The sequence below is a fragment of the Rousettus aegyptiacus genome, unplaced genomic scaffold (assembly GCF_014176215.1).
Source record: "Rousettus aegyptiacus isolate mRouAeg1 unplaced genomic scaffold, mRouAeg1.p scaffold_m13_p_16, whole genome shotgun sequence".
Taxonomy (NCBI): domain Eukaryota; kingdom Metazoa; phylum Chordata; class Mammalia; order Chiroptera; family Pteropodidae; genus Rousettus; species Rousettus aegyptiacus.
The window spans coordinates 44887539-44906252 of record NW_023416291.1 but is presented as its reverse complement, the minus strand read 5'-3'; the positions used below and the strand labels follow the sequence as shown (position 1 = coordinate 44906252).

The following is an 18714-nucleotide window of genomic DNA, read 5'->3' as shown; positions in this document are numbered from 1 at the left end:
CACCCTGGCCCTGCTCATTCTTGCTTCGCTCAGGGCTGACGGGGAGCGAAGGGACCCCCCGCGCACAGCCCAGAAGAGGGAGGCGGAAGACCCCGTTCCCCGAGGCCCTGGCTCCAAGACCACCGTGTGCTCGCCTGTCCGCTTTATGGTCCGAATGATCAGAATTGAGCAGCCGATGACTTAGAGCCTCCTCGGGCAGTGATCTCACTGACTTGGAGCATCGGGTAAACCGAAGCACGAAAAAGTATAGAAGTGCAACCCAAAGACAGAAGCCTTCTCGGTCCCCACCCCCCGCCCCCCAGTTCTGCCACCCTCCAGAGACCTCTCTTTGAACACTGACGCTCCGATCTCTCCCACAGTTTCCGCACAGATTTGACCTAGGTAGGGTACAGGTTTTAAGTGGGGGTCCCCAAGTTCCCTCTTACTGCTGTGTCCTCTAAACTTCCATGGCAGGGACTGTGCCCCTTTCTCCCCCACCGTCCTCACCCCCACTTGACCCCTGCCAGGAGTTACTTGTGCAGTCAGCCTCCTGTGCCTATGACGGATCTATCTGCCTGCGAGCACCCAGCCTGCAGTAGCACTGGAAACCCCAAGATTTTCCTTACCCGGGGGAGTCTAGGAGGAGATGGGAGGCTGCGGACAAGGTCAAGCATGAGGCCCGTTTAATTGCCCTGCCTTTTTCTCTGCCCGCTGAGCTGGACGGAGACAGAGCCCGCGTCGGCAGGCCATGCGTAGACGGGGGGATGGATGGACCGGTGGACGGCCGGATGGATAAATGTGCATCCTGTCCTCTGCAGTGGGGTGAGGGAGCTGCCCCTGTACCCTTCCGCCTTCCTCCACTCTGCCCCACGCTGCAGGTGTCTCTGAGACAGTATTTGCATAAATCGTTCGTAGTCTAAGGATCTACATCGAGAAGCTGTTGTCAATGGACGGACAGCCCCTGGGCTGCCCACGTGTGCGGTTGTCCCTGGCAGGTTTTCTGACAGGACTGGGGGGTGGGGTGGTGGCTCCCCCGACTTGAGCGGGCTGGGCTGAGGCGCCCCCTGTTGCCACCTGCCCACTGCGAGTCCGCAGGCGGCCACCTCGGGCTTCCAAGGCACCACGTCTGGAGCCTGTGCTCCTGGTCCCGCTTCGAAGCAGTTTAGTCGTAGGGACTGTCATGAAGCCAACGAAAGCTGACCTGGAGCGGGCATGAAATCCCAGGGGACCACCGACCAACCCAAGGGGCTCGGCGCGCCTTTTATTTGTCCCTCGGGTTTGATTCTTAGTCAGGAAAAGAAGGTCTTTAACTATATACATGCTTGTGGCTCACTAAAAGCCCCCCTTCATTTTAAAGTCCCCTGACCTCATCTATACGTTCAAGGACAAGGAGACCGTGAAAAAGATGTTGGAGCCATCGAAACAATTGAAGTGGCTCAGAAACCTCATCCCTGAGGCTGAGAGGCCCAGATTAAGGAACGCGGCTAGCGCAGAGACATCCCGGAGCCTTGTTACTGCTTTAGGAGAGCCCAGTTTGGAGAGAAAAAAGTCCAAAACATGATATCCATTTGATTATATATATAATACATGTATACACATATATTATATATATATAATATATAATAAACACACACACACACACACACACACACACACACACACACACACACACACTGAATAAAATGCCTGAAATCCAGACCATAATCAAAATAGCTAATGCCAATGAAGGACTTCACTGTTCCAGACACATGCTTTGTGATTTAGAGTTAGACCCTCACAAGGACTGTGTGGAGGAGGCACTATTATGATCCTCATTTTAAAAATAAGAGACGGTACCACCCAGAGTCACACAGCGGCTGAAGGAGAGGACCCGTCAAAAGTCAGAGTCTTCCTTTCTACTGTTAATGTCACGGAAATCTGCTCGTTTTCTTACTGACCGAACCAGGGCTTGGCTTTGCTCCATGGAAGCTAATGTCCCAGCAAGGAGTAGCCTTGTTTACACAGTGGAGGAAACAATTCCCAGTTCATTCTCTGCCTTCTCATTTATGAACGTCGGCGCGGTTTATTGACACAATCCGAGCGCCGCAAACAGACACTGTTATCGGCGAAGCGTGTTCGTGGAGCGCGCCTGGGCTCTGAGCTGAGGTCCAGACGGGACGCGTCACCACTGCATAGAAACCTCGTCATCGGGTGGTGACCGCCTTCTGAGCTTCTGGCTCTTCAAGTGCTCCTAAGTAATCTCATGCAAATCCTCTTCTGGAACGAGGCCCAAAGACAAATCCTGAGAAGCTGAAGAATGAGCCGTGTATATATACACGTCTGTTCTGCGTAATTCACTCATTCAGTCTTCCAGCAAACACTGGCTGAATCTGACAGTGGACACTGTGTACTGATGTGATGTAGAAAGTCATGTCACATCTCTGCCCTAGAGGCGCTTGGCGGAACGAGTCAGTAGACACCTCACACGGTATGTATGGGGTGCATAAGGAGTTGCTCGATAATCAAAGAAGCGGCTACATTTGAGCTGAATCTTAAAAGCCAAAAAGACCAAGTCCAGAAAGGTCGGAAAGGATAGGCCAGGCGGAGGTGAGCGGGAAGGCTGTGACAAGCGCTGGAAAGCTGGGGGAAAGGTAGGCGCAGCCGGCCTGCCGCCCGGCCTTGGGGGCTGGAACCGGACACCCCGGCCCCTCATCCTTGCCGGCTTCAGCCCACTCAGACACAGAGGAGCACGTCAACGCCGTCGGCGCGGCTGCAGGTGCTGTGTACCAACAAGAAAGTGCCAAAGTTTGCAAGCCATTTCTTCTCTAAAAAGATAAATAAATAAAAAAGGCTTGTATTTAAGGTTACTAAAATAATATCCGACGTGATTTCCCCGACCAGGGAGAGAAAGGGCGGAGTTAGCCCTCGAGGGCGGGGAATTCTGCATAGTAGCCAGGGTCTAGCGCCAGGGCCTGAGAAGCATCCTGGGTGTGAGTCTCCCTGGTGAGAAGGCTGCACACAGCTGCTCCCAGGGATGAATTCCTTATTTCACTGACGAGGCTGACTCCCAAGGAGGCGAAGGGAAAAGACGGAGAGGTCGTGGGTCTGTGGCCCAAACGAGGAAGCAGGGAAGCGGCCAGAGGCCCCACCTAGAAAACGAAATGGGGAGGCGGCCCCGCCAAAACCTCCCATTCTCAGAGCCCCCGGCGAGCGGCTGAAAAGGACTCGCCCCCTGGGGGAAAAAAATATAATAATAATAATCAATTCCACATTATCATTTCAATGGCTCCTCACACAAATACCAAGGAATCAGAAAAGCTGCTGCTTCATGTTGCCCCCAGAACCTGAGAAATGGTATCTCTCAGTTATCGGATTTTATTTCTCTGCAGCGTTACATTTTCCGCGTATTTATTCATGCAGAACAGAAGCGCGGCGTTATTGAGGCTGCCATGGGAGCGGAAGGAAAAGCTGTTATACATAAGAATGCGCCGCATTCACATTGTCGCACTTTGCAACAATCGAACTGTATGCAACTGTTATTTTTAATAATAAAAAATATTCTGGTTTGTATTTAAGTTGCTGATTTTTTTTTTTTTTGCTTTCTCTTAAATTTTCATATGCCACAGAAATGTGAAAGGGGGGGGGGGGTCAGGATCCTCGAAGATCCAGAGGGTTGGGGGCTAGCAAGAGGCGGCTTTCATGGGGAGGGGTCCTGGATCCGGAGCAAGCCTATAACTAGGATTTCTTTATAACGGATGCAGTTAACTGAGCTGCAAAACATTCATCTTCCAATTTAATACCTCATTCTCCCGCTTGGAGAGGGGGGTATTATACTGCTGGATATTGCTTTTCAGGCTTTTGAATGTCGATGATGAATCCCCATCTTCTAATAAAATACATTTTCATAGTAATTGAAATAATAATTTTTTGCCTCTTCATTTTCCCAGGTACTTAAGAAGAGGCTTTTGACTTCTTTCCCTTTCCTCTGTCCCGACTTTATTTTCTTTTCATCGAACCGTCTTCGGCTCCTGAGATGCGGAGTCTGTGCCTCCAGCATCTGTGTTCTGGTGACCCGCACGCTTTCCCCGCCCACGGCCACAGCGGCCACCGGGTGGGCTCCAGACCACGGGGTGGGCTCCAGGCCCACAGTGCTGGTTAGGGACTGAGACTTCAAGACCTGGAAGTCTTGGCCGGGGTTAGCTTTTCGCCTCCATTTGCTCGGCAAGCTGAGCTGTCGCTAGGAAGGGACAAACATGGGACAAATGTGGAAAGAGGGCGAGGGGGAGGGGTGCAGGTTAAGGGGGTCGTGGCCAGAGAGGAGCCGACAAGGGCCCCACCCCTACAAATCCCGAGGCTGGCACATTAGGCTGACCTCTAAGTCTCCCCTTATAACCCCCAGGTCAGGATTGAGGACTGCCCTTTTCCCTCCCACATGCACCCCTCAGGCTGACCGCGTTCCCTAGGAATTAAGACGAATATCAGCATGTTAAAGACAGGTTACTTTCTCGTTACTTTCTCACCGAGGGTAATGTATTTGGTCTGTGGCTCTGTTAGTGGGATTCTTTTAAATGCTACATGGTGGATTTGAACAGGAAAATGTAATCGCTGTCTCCTAATGTATTTTTTCCTCTCATCCTTTCCTCCGTGGTTGACAATAAAGAGGAAGAAGAAATATATAAGTGAGACTATGATGAGCCTTTCTGGTAGCTGTACCAGCTTAGGAGGATTTCCCTGGCTTTTCTCTCGCTAGCCACCCAGGGACGGGTGATTTTGGTGAAATCTTGCTGGGTTTAAGCTACAACTGAACTCTGCCTATAGGAATTCTCCTCTTCCCACGTGTAATCTTTCCTAATCTGGCGAAAAGCACTTGGAAGTCGGGAATCAGGATTTGGAACCAGTCTCGGCCAGGAAAACAAAGTAGCTGTAGAGCCAACAGTCAGGGAGATGGGGAGAGCCTTGGAAGCCACGCCTACCCACACGGTAATGGACATAACACTTCCTGCCTCCTCGTTGTCTGAGGTACTGTGAACGGGGCTTTCCGCTTCCTTCCCTTTCCTCTGTCCTAAGGGACACTCACACGTGCCCCCCCCCCCCGGCTTCACCCGTTACTTGCTCATGTGCACGTTGCGGTCAGCAGAATCGGCGCCTTGGTGCGAACGACAGACGAGAGTCCCATCTTTTGGCCTGATCCCTCTCTAGGCCAGGACACACACTTTGGCAAGGGGAGTGTGGCTGGGTTTTAGACCCTCCCTAGTCATGCCTTTGCCTGGGGTCCCTCGAGCAGCGCACGCATTCCTTAATCCTACTGGCGGTAGACGTTAACTTTTGAGTTGGAAAGACCCAGGTTCGAATCCCGACACCATCTTCTAGCCACGTTAGCTTGATTTCATACACAATAGTCCCTTATCTCATAGGAATACTGTCAGGACTAATTGAGATAATACATGTAAGTCTCTTAGTGCTAAATGAGCGGTGACTACTATTATTCCAGAGAGACCTATTGTGGTCCTTAAGTGCCCATGAGAGGCAGGAGTTAAAAATACATTTCCTGTAGCAGACATGGGGGTAACAAAAAAAGCAGGCTCAAGCCTGGATGCGAACTGTGCTTAGGACAGAAGCACGGGGCTAGGAGGTCTGACCTGCAAATTACTGGAGGAAGCAAGAAAGGAGAGAAAACCAGTGTCTTGTCTGGTCTTGGCTTCTAGACGGAGGCCGGCGCCCTGCTCCGACCGGGGTCGTCTGTCCCGGCTGTTCTGTGGCTCCGTTTCTCCACCCCTCACCCCTAAGGCCCAGCAGCATGTCGGTGGGTTTCAGGGTCCTGCTGTGCCTGGGACTTTGGGACTGGGAGGTGGGGGCAGCAACAGGAAGTGTGTCCTGAATGTCCCTGCCCTGTTCCCTGGTTGAGCATGAGAGGAACCAGTCCAGGACATCTGCGGAGCACCCTTCGGGGCATTCTTCCCACTCAGGGCCATCCATGATGCGGACGGAGATGTTCGAGATGAGGGTTGGTCCGGAGCAAAGCCCCTTCTCCGACGGAGGCCAGGGGCTTTTTGGGTAGGTGAGCAATAGCTAGTCGGAGCCTACAGATTTACTGCTTGGAAAGACCTATGGCCCATTTTTATTACTTTTGTTAGTAGACTTTTCAAGGCTAGTTTTACGTTCATAGCAAAATTGAGCGGCAAGTACTGAAAGTTCTCGTATACCCTCACCCCCGCACGTACATAGTCCTCCGACTATCAACACCTGAGTGTGACATTTACTACAATCGATTAATTTTCACTGAGGGGTCATTATCACCCAGAGTCCCTTGTTGACATTAGGGTCCAGTGTACGAGTTTGGACAGGTGTATGATAATGTGTCCATCATTCATAACATGTTCATACAGAGTATTTTCACTGGCTTAAAAATCCTCTGTTCTCTACTTACTCATCCCTCCCTCCCTCCAGCTACTGGCATCACTCATCCTTTTAGTCTCCATAGTTTCGCCTTTTCCAGACTGTTCTATTGCTGGAATCGTATAATATGTAGCCTTTTCAGATTGGCTTCTTTCACTCAGTAATATATGTTTAAGGTTTCTCCTTGTCTTTTCATGGATTGATAGCTTGTTTCTTTTTCGCACTGAATAATATTCCGTCATCCGGATGCACCGATTCATTTACCTGTTCACCTACCGAAGGGCATCTCGGTTGCTTCCGAGTTTGGGCGATTCCGAATAACGCTGCTGTAAACATCTGTGCGCAGGTTTTTGTGTGCATGTAAGTGTTCAGTGTCTTTGGGAAAACGCCGAGGAGCACAATTGTTGCATTCTATGGTAAGAGCATGTTAAGTCTCGTGAGAAACTGCCAAACTGTCTTCCAAAGTGAAGCCACTATTTTGCTTTCTGACCAGCAACGAATAAGAGTTCCTCTGGCTCCGTCTCGCCATTGGGTGGTATCGGCGCTCTGAGTCTTGCCCATTCTCGCAGGCGGGTGGTGGTAGCTCATTGTTTTCACTTGCAGTTTCCGTAAGGATATGATGTTGAGCATCTTTTCATACGCTCATTTGCCATGTGTATATCTGGCGAGGTGTTTGTTCAGGTCTTCGGTCCATTTTTCACTTGGGTTGTTTGTTTTCTCATGGTTGAGCTTTAAGAGTTCCTTTTATACTTTGGATACCAGTCCTTTATCCGCGATGTCTTTGCAAAGATTTCGCTCCTAGTCCGTGACTTGTCTTCTCATTCTCTTTACCCCATTTAATTTTGTTCCCTCTTCCTCTGCGTCCAGCAGACCCATGGCTCCTCATGTCCCTGCAACAGATGCAAAGAAGCCAGACTAGCTACAGGAGGAGCATGGCTTCCTAGGGAAATGTGCGGGTTTGTGACCACCGTTCATTTCACACCAATGTTTATTTGTTCCTTAAGCAATTACATTGTGTCAGGCACTGAGTTTCGGGGATGCATCGGTGGACAAAACACAGTACTCTGAGTCTTGTGGAGTTTACTCTCTGGTAGGGAGTGCATATACTAAAAAATAAACATAGACGCATATGCTGAAAACTGACCATAAGCACATTATACAGCTCTCTAGAAGTCGGTCCATGCGAAAAAAAAAAAAAAATGAGCAGAACAGGGAGATTGGAGGTGCTGGCACGGGAGACACTCACCTTCTACATAGGGTTGCAGGGCGGGATCCGTTGAGAAAGGGATGTTTAGGCAAAGACGATGCCAAGAGGGCAGAGCGATCGAGCAGAGGGACCATCTAGTGCAAAGGCCATGAGGCTGCAGTGCACGTGGTGTGTTCGAGAAATTGCAAGGAGGCCGATGTGGCGGGAGTGCAGTCGAGGGCTGCCCAGGAGAGGGCTTTGTGATGGACTCGACGTGGGGGCGAGAGGAAGGAGAAGTATCCGTGACACCAAATTTGTGACCTGAGCCACTGGAAGGATGTTACTAACAGCGACGGGGGAGAGCAGGTTTCCCGCCGGTGGCGGGCGAGAGCAGAGAGCGGGTGGAGCTGGCACTGTTTACAGGCACGTTGGTGGAGACATCAGGTCTGCTCCTGGATAGATGGGTCTGGCGCTCAGGAGAGTCTGCGTCCGCGACTCTGCGCTGAGGGCTGTGGGGAAGAGGAGGGGGCATGAAACCCAGTGCCTCCACCCCCGCCTGTGTCCAAGAATCGCTGGGCGGCTGGAGGGAGTGGGGGAGGGTAACACATAAAACGGGCACAGCCGCCAGAAGACGGGTGAACAAATCCCGACGCCTCGACTGCTTACTCAGACGTCGGCAAGAAGGGGAAACCAGGAAGTGTTTTCCCTTCTTCAGCCTCAATGGGAAGGACGCTTCAGATTTTTGAAGACTGTCACGAAGGCTCCCCATGGTTTGTCTGCCTTCCCATCCACCTGTGAGGCCAAGAAAGAGAAGGACGGCCGAGAGGAGGCCCGCCGACTGCAGGAGCAGTCGCTTCAGCTCTCCCGACTCCCTGGTCTCTGCTCCCAGCTGCCTGTCAAGCAGCCGGGTCAACCCCAGGTTGAGACGGGGTGGGCTGGATCCCGCTGTCTGTGGTCTGTGCGTGCACAGAGCTAAAGGGAAGAGAACTACGAAGATGGGTTCACTGCTTATCAGACCGACCTTAGCCCACATCCCTAATATCGGCGACCCAGGCCCCAGAGTTAACATGCGAGCTGTGGCCTTCACCCTGAAACTGCAGTCAATTGCTAGAGCAAGAGCCGTGTTTTCACATTCAGCATCCCCGAGTCTCTCTTGCTTAAGTGGCAGATGGTGAATTTCATGCAATGACGTGAGCAAAGGCCCCTCTATTTCCAGCGTGGACCTTGGATCTGCGGAGAAGCCGCATCTCTGCGTCCGGTGCACTGGAATGCTGCCGCTTTTGGGGTGGGGGTCAGACAGTCAGGGGTGTGTCTGCAAGGGCCGGGGCCAGGAGCGTGGAGAGCAGTGAACTTGGCTGTGTTCTCCGGCAGGGAAGGGGTCACCGGGGCACTTTGGGGAGCCTAGGCTGGATGTGGAGGATGAGACCTGCCATCCACACAACCTGAAAATCTAGTGCTTTAATAAGCCGAAGCCGATATTGGAACCGGCGTGCCCAGGGGCCTCAGCGAGATGGGCGGCGTGGCTCAAGTGATGAACGGCCTTCGCAGACTCGGATCCGAGTGAGAGCAAAGCCGCGTTATGAAACGGGGCCAGATTAATGACACTGTGCATGGCAACAGCCCATATCCGGTGATTTCCGCCCAATCGTTTGCACCATCTGACCTGATGGCATCTAATGTCCTGCGCTCAGCCTTTTCACCTCCAAAGACAGAAAAAAAAAAAAAAAAAAAAAAAAAGATTCATAACACAGTAACACTCTTCAAGAATCTCAGCTAATTCCTGGACGGCTTTCTTATATCCCCGAGGGAATTACTCCCTGAAGGCAGGCTTCTTCAGGGGAATAGCGGGGGTTTGAAATTCTCTGTTCGAAGGGCTTCCCAAGACAGGCCACCGAGGCCTCACGCCACACGCTTTCCTTTCTCCACGACTTTCGCCCAGACAGACTTCCTCGCAGTTTCCACCGCCCTGTCCTCCCATCATTCCCCACCCCCAGGGGCACCCAGTTCTCTTAGGGGAGGAGGGGGGGGCCCTTCGCGGCCTTCCCACTTGACTAACACCTTCTCTTCCTTTAGGGCAAACTCCAGCGGCAGCATCTTTTGGAAGCTTTGCATTCAAGCTGTACTCTAATAAGATTTATTGCTTTTTTGTCATTATAAAATTCATGTTCAGTGCAGAAAATATAGAGCTTATAAAAAAAAAAAACGAAGAAAACAAAAATCACCCATCATTTTGACATATATTCTCCTCGTCTTTTTTTTTTTTTTTCTGTGTTTATATGTATTATAATTGGGAGCATACTATACGTGCTGTTTTTTTGATCTGCCTTTTTCTCCCACTTAAGGCTATAGAGTTAAGCAAGGGGGGGGGCAGTTTAGCATAGTGGTTATGTGTGGGTGGGCCCTGGAGTCAGACTGTCTGGGTTCAAATCCTGGCGGTACCACTACAGTCCTGAGACTCTGCGCAAGTTCCTGAATCCATTTCCGTGTTTAGAACAGTGTGGTTTCCATCACATTTTAATCTATAATTTTGTTTTCTGTTTCTCACTCTGCTGTGAGTTCCTCGAGGTCACAGAGTGACTCTTGTTCACCTTTCTGTCTTCGGCGTCTCGCTCCTACCTACATCGTAGACATCTCGAGATGTGACATTCGCGAGAGACCCCAAAGAATAAGGCCTAGCCCTGTGGATCGGACTAAAGTTCTTGAAGTAAGAGGACAAAAGATGTGTCCTCGCGGCCTCGTTTCTGACCTCTATCAGCTAAAGCGGGCCGATTAAGTTTTCTGTGGCTCTCATTTCATCCCAGGGGGGACTAAGAGGAGCAAGACGGCTTGGCGGCCCCGCTCTGCCAACTGGATAACTTTGCAAGCGACGTTGTTCTTTCCTGAATTCTCATGGCCCTGCTCCGCTCTGCAAGGGGGACAGGCGTGGGGGGACGGCGCCCTCGGTCCCGGAGAGGAGCTAGCGGGACCGGCGGCTCTGGGCCAGCCCTGCGGCCGCCGGGCAGGCCCAGGGCGCCCCTCCCGAGGCGGAGGGGTGGGCGCTGGGGCGCCCCAGCCGGGAGAGGCAGGGGTGCTCCGCCTCGCCCCGCAGTCCGGCCTGGGTCCCAGCCCCGAGGCACCTCGGCGCGCCGCCCTTCCTTTTCCCCTTCCCCGGGGCCACCCTCCGCCCACTGGATCCGGCGGGGACCCTGTCCCTGGTTCTCCGGATCCAGGCGGGGCGCTCGCGGTGGGGTGGGGGCTGGCCCGGGCCGAGGGTCCCTTCTCCTCCCACTCGCAGGCAGAAGCCGCCACCCGCCTGCGCGGGGCGGGGCGGGTCGGGGGGCGGCGAGGATCCCTCCCCGCGGCGCCCGCGCGTGTTCAGCTCTCCCCCGAGGCTCCTCTCCGCAGCGCGGCTGTGGGGGGCGGCGCGCCCCACGCCTCGCGCCGGGGACAGGCGCCCTTGCGCCGCCCCGCGCCCGGCGGCCGAAGGTGTGAGAGACATCGAGGCTAGGGGCCCCTCCGCCGCCGTCGCCCCCCGGGGGGACGGGGGCAGCCGGGGGCCTGGCTGGGAGGAGACCCGGGGTGCTGCTTCTCCCGCGTCCTCGACGCTGCGGGCGCTGCCCGGCGCAAGGACTGGTTTTGTCATTTTGAAAAAACCCCTTCTCCCCGCCCCCCCCCCAGGCTATTTCACAAGTGGCATTGAGTCAGACCTGAGTCACAGGAGAATGTGCCCCCCGCGCCCCGCCCCCTACTCACCCCGCCCCCCCGCCCCTCGTGGTTCTTCATCGTCCTGCTCGAAACTCCCGCCCCCCGCGGGGCCGCTGCCTGGTGACTCACCCCCAGCAGCTCGGCCTGGGACCCCAACCCCGGCCGCCTTTCCTGCCTCTGCTGATACCTGCCCGCCCGCCCGGGGTGCGAACCCCACCCACCTCCCCCCACTCCCCCCACGTGCTGTGGAGGAGCCCATCCGGGGACAGCCATCCAGTCCCCCCGAGCTCTGGAAAGGCCGCAGCCTGTCCCCTGCCTCTGGGCAGGGCAGGCCACCTGCCCCTGACCGTCCCCAACAGATGGTGCGCGCTGGGGGCGCGGCCGAGCGGGACGCCCGGCGCGGGCCACAGCGTCTCCCGCGGCGGTTTGCCGCAGTGCGCCCTACCCTCGAGGACGCGGTCCGCTGCTCTGACCTCTGGCTAACTTGAGTCTCACCCCTTCCACCCGTTCCTGAGCTCTCTGCCTGGGAAGGTGCTGCACAACTCTATTTTTAGTCTTAACAAGCTGCCTGCCTGAGCAGCTTCCATCTGCAGCACTCAGAGCCCTTTACAAATGCTAATGAATGGAAGCTGCTGCCTCCAGAGTAGCTCGGATTCATCTCCCTCCCTCTTCCCCTTCCCCCTCTCGTCCCTGACGGGGAAACCGAGGCATGGAGTCGGGGTACGGGAACGTGGACAAGCCCTGGCCAGGACCCTCAGTGTCATGTGTCTGGCCGGTGGTTCTGCGTGTCCAGCGCCTTCTGACATCTCTTACTTCTCAGTACCAGGTCCTGGATTAACTCTAGAGGTCGGACAGCCTCGTTCTTCAGTGAGCTGAGGCCCAGGGGGAGAGGCGACCTGGAAACCCATCCCTGGGATACAGTGCAACTAGGTGGCCTCGCCGAGCTGCTTCTGCCCAGAAGGCTCACCCAGCCCGGCAGGGAGGGTGGGAGGGGGTTAGTGCTGTTACTGTCCTATTTTATAATCAGGTAGGACTTCCTGGAGGAAGATGACGCCTGAGCCGAATCTAATTGAGAACTGTAGTTACTCAAGCAAAAGACCTGGGCATCCTATGAACAAAACCCCAGGGCTGAGAAAGAAGCAGTTTGGGGTTGCTGGAGGTAAGAATGTTCCCAGTGTCGAGGTGGGAGGCCAGGTGGGGTGCAAGCAGGGAAAGACCTGGTCAGGTTGGAGTTTAAAGTACACCATTCTGGAGGCAGGGAGATGGGATATAAAAGCGGAAGCCAGTTAGAGATGGTACAGGCCTGGTTCGGGCGCCGCGGGGAAGCGCCATGGAGTGGACAGGGTGCGTTTGAGAAAAGCGTTTGACAGCCACTTTACTGGAATTTCAGGAAGACCCAACCTCTGCGCCCCACCTCGCCCTGCCCCGTGGCCCACTGTTAGGCCGGCAGGGCAAACATCGCCAGGGCGGCACTTAGCCCTTCTGAGCTGGATGCCTGGAGTTCCTGGCGGGCAGGACCTGCCCTCTGTCTCTGCCATGGCAACTAGCTGTGATGCAGACAGTCTGTTTGGCAACGCGGCCGGTTGAATGAATGGTGCTTTGATCAGATTAGGATGATGAAAGGGGCGGGAAATACTCTCAGCAACTGCGGGTAGAAAGACACAGACAGGCATGCCGGACTCCAACCACGCTTCGTTTTCGAAGTCGAAGCCCAGGGCACCCTGCAGTAGGAAGCCGGCCCCCACTCCGAGGCCTTCACCGTGAATCGGAAAGTGCCGCCAACCCCGATGAACGCAACCGTTGCAGAAGCTGTCGGAGGCCTCCTTACCGATTTCAGGGCCCTGCTTTCCAAGCCAAACACCATGGGACTGTCCTTAGAACACCTGCGATGGGTTCCAGTCGGAGCGGGCTGTGCAGAACAGGGACATGTGTTATGGGCTTTGGGATGCCCAAGGAGGAGTGTGGCGCACAGGGACTCACCCACGTGTTCGGCAGTTTTGTAGTCAGGGGTGGCAGGAATGCCAAGAATTCGCTCGTTGAATTCTTCCTGTTGTGTGTGTTGTATGGGGAAGTCCCCACTGCCCCTCGCACTGCACATCGCTTCCTCTGGGCATCGCCCCAATATTAAACCTCGGCAGGTCTGCTGTGGCAATAAAAGGTCACCCTACTAGTGAAGAGGGTGAGTTCTGTCTGGTCGAGGCTCAAACTCCATCTCCTCCACTCCTATTAGCTGTGTGACCTTAGACAAGTTAAGTGACTCGTTCAGCCTTCAGTTTCCTCATCTGTGGACTGAGTATATATGAGAATCACTGTTTAAAAGAGTTAATCCTCTTTAAGCACTTAGAGCAGCGTCTGGTACATGGTAATCCTCAAAAAATATTAATATTGCCAGAGACCTCTATCCTTTATTTAGTATGGCTGCACTTCCAGCTCCTCTACCAGCTGATCGACCCCAAAACATTGCTGTTTTAGGATCCTTTAAAGCAGTGGTCCTCAACCTTTTTGGCACCAGGGGCTGGTGCTCCTATGAGATCTAATGCCTGATGATCTGAGGCGGAGCTGAGGCGGTGATGCTAGCGCTGGGGGGCGGCCGCAGATACAGATGAAACTTTGCTCACTCCCGTGCCGCCCCGCTGTAAAGTCTTTCCAGGGTTCCTTCCTTTATTTTAAGTCCTGGATACTTGAGAAGAGAACCACTGACCCTGTAATCCCTGAATCACTCACTCTTCTAGGGGCAAGAAAATATACTTCCTTCAGAAGAAAAGTACTATTTTGATTGAAGATGAGGAGATACTCTCATAGAGAATCGACTAGGATAGAGAATCATAGACTGTTATATCTGGAAGATATCGTGGAGGTCCTAATTCAAGGTGGCAATTTTTAGAGACCCAGAGAGACTGAATGACTTGTGTGATGAGTGGAAGGTGGAGAGCAGGAACCCAGGTCCCCTGAGCATCCTTGCTCGGCTTCCTGGGCTGGGCTCTCACCCCACACCCTCGGGCCATCCCAGACCTTTGGTCTTTGCTTTCTCTTCTCCCATCTCTCCTGGTCTTACCTAGTCCAAAACGATGCTCGTGGTCTGTCCCTGTACCAGTCAGGATTCAACCAGAGAGACAGACCCAGGAGGGGATTTGTTGCAAGTAATTCGGGCTTATGAGATTGTGGGAGGCCAGCTAGGCAAACCCACAACCCACAGTCCCTAGTGCAGGCCATCAGGAAGGGCAGGCCGGACACTCCGGGGCAGGAGCTGACAGTGCAGTCCACAGGCGAAACTTCTTCCAGGAAAATCCAACAAGTTGAATCATACTCACTCAGATGATCTCCGATAGTCTCCTTTACTGAAGGTCAACTGCTAATTATGGACATTAATCACAACTACAAAATACCTTCAGAGCAACACCAACGTTTGACCGAATAACTGGATTCCGTAGCCAAGCCGAGTGGACGAATACAACCGACAACCCAGGTGCCCTGACGGTCACACTGTCTGTCCCCTGTCCAGCCTGTCTCACGTACCACGACCAAATCAGTCTTCCAGGAACTCCGCTCTGCCCTCCTCTTCAGTTTTCCACGGTGGTCCATGGGTTACAACTCGCCTACCGCATCTCCCACTTCTCCCCCTCTTAAACCCTCCATCCTTGTCAAACCAGTCTCCTTGCTCTCTGAACAACACCAGCTCTGTACGTGTCTCTCTGCCCAAGCTCCCCACTCCTTCCAAGGCCATTCTGTGTACTCCCTGCCTCAGAGTGTGGCCCCCAGCCAAGCCCCTTAAATCACCACGGCCCCCTGAGTTCCGCCCCTCTTTCCTGCTCCCCAGCATCCCCTCACTTGCCGCTTCGCCAAACAAGCAGGAGAGATTAACTCAGGGTTGATGCGCGGAGGGAAAGAGAATCCCTATCCGTCCTCCTCCCTCCCCAGTGCCCCTCCCTCCCCCCAAACCAGCCAGGATGCTGGTCGAACCCTCACGAATTGCTGCTAAGATCTTATCGCTAACGTGAAAGATTGGGTCTAGGTTATTACAAATGGCAACCGAAACAATTTTCTCTCCATTTCTTTTCATTTCCCCTGCCCGCCGCCTCCACCCCACACCTTTCAGTCAGGGGAAGTTCTTAGTTCTTAACGTCTCTTTTCAATCAAGCTGACATCCCTCGGATCTAAGGAAATTCGGAATCCAGATGGGATGCAAGACACTGAAGGAACCCAAACAGAAAACAGATCCCTAATCCCTAACATCAGGCAGTTCCCCTTTTAGTGTTTTAAAGAGAGCGTCCAGGGGCTTCGGCTAAATGTCGTCTACACCACATCATGCCAAGGCAAGGCAAGTTTACACCGGAACAGTGCAGTATGGAGAGTTTGCCTGCCTGGGTTCGCAGGCAAATTTCTGGCGAATCCGGTATCACTTAAATTGATTTATAGACACGGAGTAAGGTATACTTAGCCTCTTTGTGCCTCAGTTTCGTCATGTGTAAAATGGGGTAATAGTAGATATTTATTTATCCTGCGTAAAACCTATCTATCCCTTAGGTTTGTCGTGAGGATTTGGAAAGCACTCGGAAAGCCTGGTGTGTGGAGGGAGCCCGGTACCTCTTAGCTACTACTATTATTAGCTACAACAGGGCAAAACAAACCTCCACGTTGCCCTCTGTGCGTGCCGACATCGGTAAGCTAAGGCATGACATTCTGTAAAGTCACCCATCCCACCTGGCAGGAGCGTCTGCACCTGGACCAGGCAACAGCTCTGGCGACTGAGGTGGGCACTGCCTTCTAGCGCGTGGGGTCAATGGTCACTTACAGAGAAGAAGCCCACAGTCCAAGGGGCACAAATTTAACCATTTGAAGAAATCTTTATCGATCGTTTCTAAAGTTCACTATATTGCGCTGGGTACTGGGAATACTGAGATAAGGTGTGACCCAGGTCCTCGGGAGCCTGCAAAGGAGACCCCAAGGCAGCATTGTGCATCAGGAGCACGGGCAGTCAGGGCTGACACAGAGTCGTTCCTGAGCAGTGTACCGGGAAGCTGGGCTTGGAAAAACCACGAGAGAGAGAGACATGGCTGCTCACCCTGTGTCCCATTGGCCGAGCACGGTGCCCGGTACAGAGCGGATACTCCAAGGATCTTCGTGAGTGACTGACTAGCTGTAACTGAGGGCCTGAGGAGAGTGTCATGAAGTCGGTACCCTGGGTTTTAAGCTTTGAGGACAGACTCAGATTTTGAGAGGGCAAAAAGATAGAAATGGGTAAACAAAACGTGATATACACATACAATGGAATATTACTCAGCATTCAAAAGGAAGGAAATTCTGACCTGTGTTGCAACACGGATGAACCTTAAAGCGTTATACAGGTCACACACACACACACACACACACACACACACACGCACACACAGACAAATAGGGTACGATTCCACTGATGCGAGGTACCTAGTGTTGTCAAGTTCTCGGAAACGGAAAGTGTAACGGTGATTGACAGGGGCCGGGAGCAGGGGGAGGAGGGAACAGAGAGGTGTTGTTTAATAGGTACAGAGTTTCAGCTTTACAAGATGAAAAACGTTCTGGTGATCGGTCGCACACGTGAGTGTGCTTAACACGACTGAACTAGACGCTGAACAATGGTTAAGATGGCACATATGTTATGAGCATTCTAGCACAATTAAAAAAAAAAAAAAAAAGACGGAGAAGGAACCTGCAAGGACAGGGGGATCAGGGACGGTGCCGAGGCAGGAAGTGCAGAGCGTGTGCGTGGAAAGGGCTGACTGACCTGACCGAGAGGGCCAGAACTCGGAGCAGAAGGGGAGAGGGCCGCCGCGGGAGACGAGGCCGGCCGGGGGCCAGACGGGCCTGGGATGCTGTGCCAAGGACGTGCGGTTTACAATTTTGACTTGGATTTAGCATGTGGCTGAAGCGGGCCTTCTAGTCTTCTCTTCGACCTCGGCTGCTGTGCGGTTCGCATAGGCGCTCTGAGGGCCAGTGTGTCGACCTGTCATCCCAGGGCCCTGTACCGCCCTACCGTCTTTTGCTAAGCAGACCTCTAGGCTCACCTCGCCTGGACCAGAGCGGGCCCACTGCACCCGGGTGCCTCTGGGGGCTTCCTCTGCTGCCTTCGGTTTGAACTGATCCCCTCCCCCCCACCCTGGGGTGTTCAAGCTCCATCTGCACTAATGGAAACTAATGGGATCTCAGCCTGGTCCGCCAGACTTCTTTCCACTTGAATACTCGTAAGCCGCCTCAGTCCGCAAGCTCATACTTGGCAAATTGCTGGCTCGGCCTCAGAAACTCCTTGGATTTCCCGTGCCGACTTCCCCTAGGGAATGCGATGGCCCCGTGACAGGGTCCCTGGTAGGTGCTGCCTTACGTCACTGCATAGGCCAGGCTCTTCCCGGTGTAAGACAGAAGGGTTACTTGTTGGAAGCAGAAATGAGTTGACCTATGATATTTTGGAGGTATTTTTTTCTGGGGGGGGGGTGGTATTTGGGTGTCATGAGGGCACCTATGCGATTCTGACTTCCAGACGGAGCCGTGAACCCCATGGCCACAAGACGGACCTTTCTCTGTCGCTCTGTTGTTTATTTAGCGTGAAATTTTAAAGCTTTCGTTGTCTTCTCTAAATCGCAGGGCTTTTTTTTTTTTTCCCCCATTTCTAAAATGAGTATAATAAGCCCTTTCTTGCTTTCTAAGGATATCGAGACGATGAATGGAGTAGGGATGATGACATACTTTGAAATCTAAATAACGAGAAGTAGGCATTCTCTGAGGATTCTGGAACGAAACATCCGCCAGAGAGGGTAGATTCTGCATGCCCATATCTCTACAGTTACCAAAATGAAATCGGAATTCTCGATGCGAGTTCGATGATGAGGCTTAACCCGAGTGCTCACATTCATGGAAGCCGCGCTGATTTCCCTCCGGGGCCACGGCGCTAAAAAACAGTTCAACTCCCTTGATGTCCTAGCGATTCTGCTGCCCTCCGTCTGAGAAAGGAACTTCAGAAGAAGAAACGCAGGAACACGGACTCTTCTTTTCCTTATTTGCACACCTACACCCCACTTTGACCAGCTGTGTCCGCTGGGGCAGCTTGATGCTCTATACCTTCTCAGCGGGACGTGGGGAGGACCCCTCTCCCCGCTAATGATAAGGGCAGCAAGAACACAATGCCTCAGTCCTGGTTACCTCGGAGGATTCTACCCCATGGGCCCATGGGAGGACGACAAAGAGCTTGCCCCACCTGTGATCCATTAAACACAGACTCTGCACCACGCTCCGGGGGCATCTAAAGGCAGGCCAGGGACAACCCTGTTCCAGGTGGTTCTCACAGATAGCTCTCCTCTTGCACCCTACCCTTCGCTTCTCGTTACTCTCCATGATTCCCTGGTCCCTGACTCAATACACTGCCATGAACATGTACGAAATGAGACAAATCGAGAGAGATGCTCGTTAGGAACGCTTTAATGTTTGATATCAGTCACTGGCTTTTCAGTTCAATGACCCGC

General features: G+C 53.2%; 1 protein-coding gene across 6 annotated transcripts in view; it reads left to right on the top strand.

Moving 5' to 3' along the window:
• The window catches only part of PEBP4 (phosphatidylethanolamine binding protein 4), a 226089-nt gene that overhangs the window by 82168 nt on the left and 125207 nt on the right, over positions 1-18714 (top strand). The window lies entirely within an intron of this gene.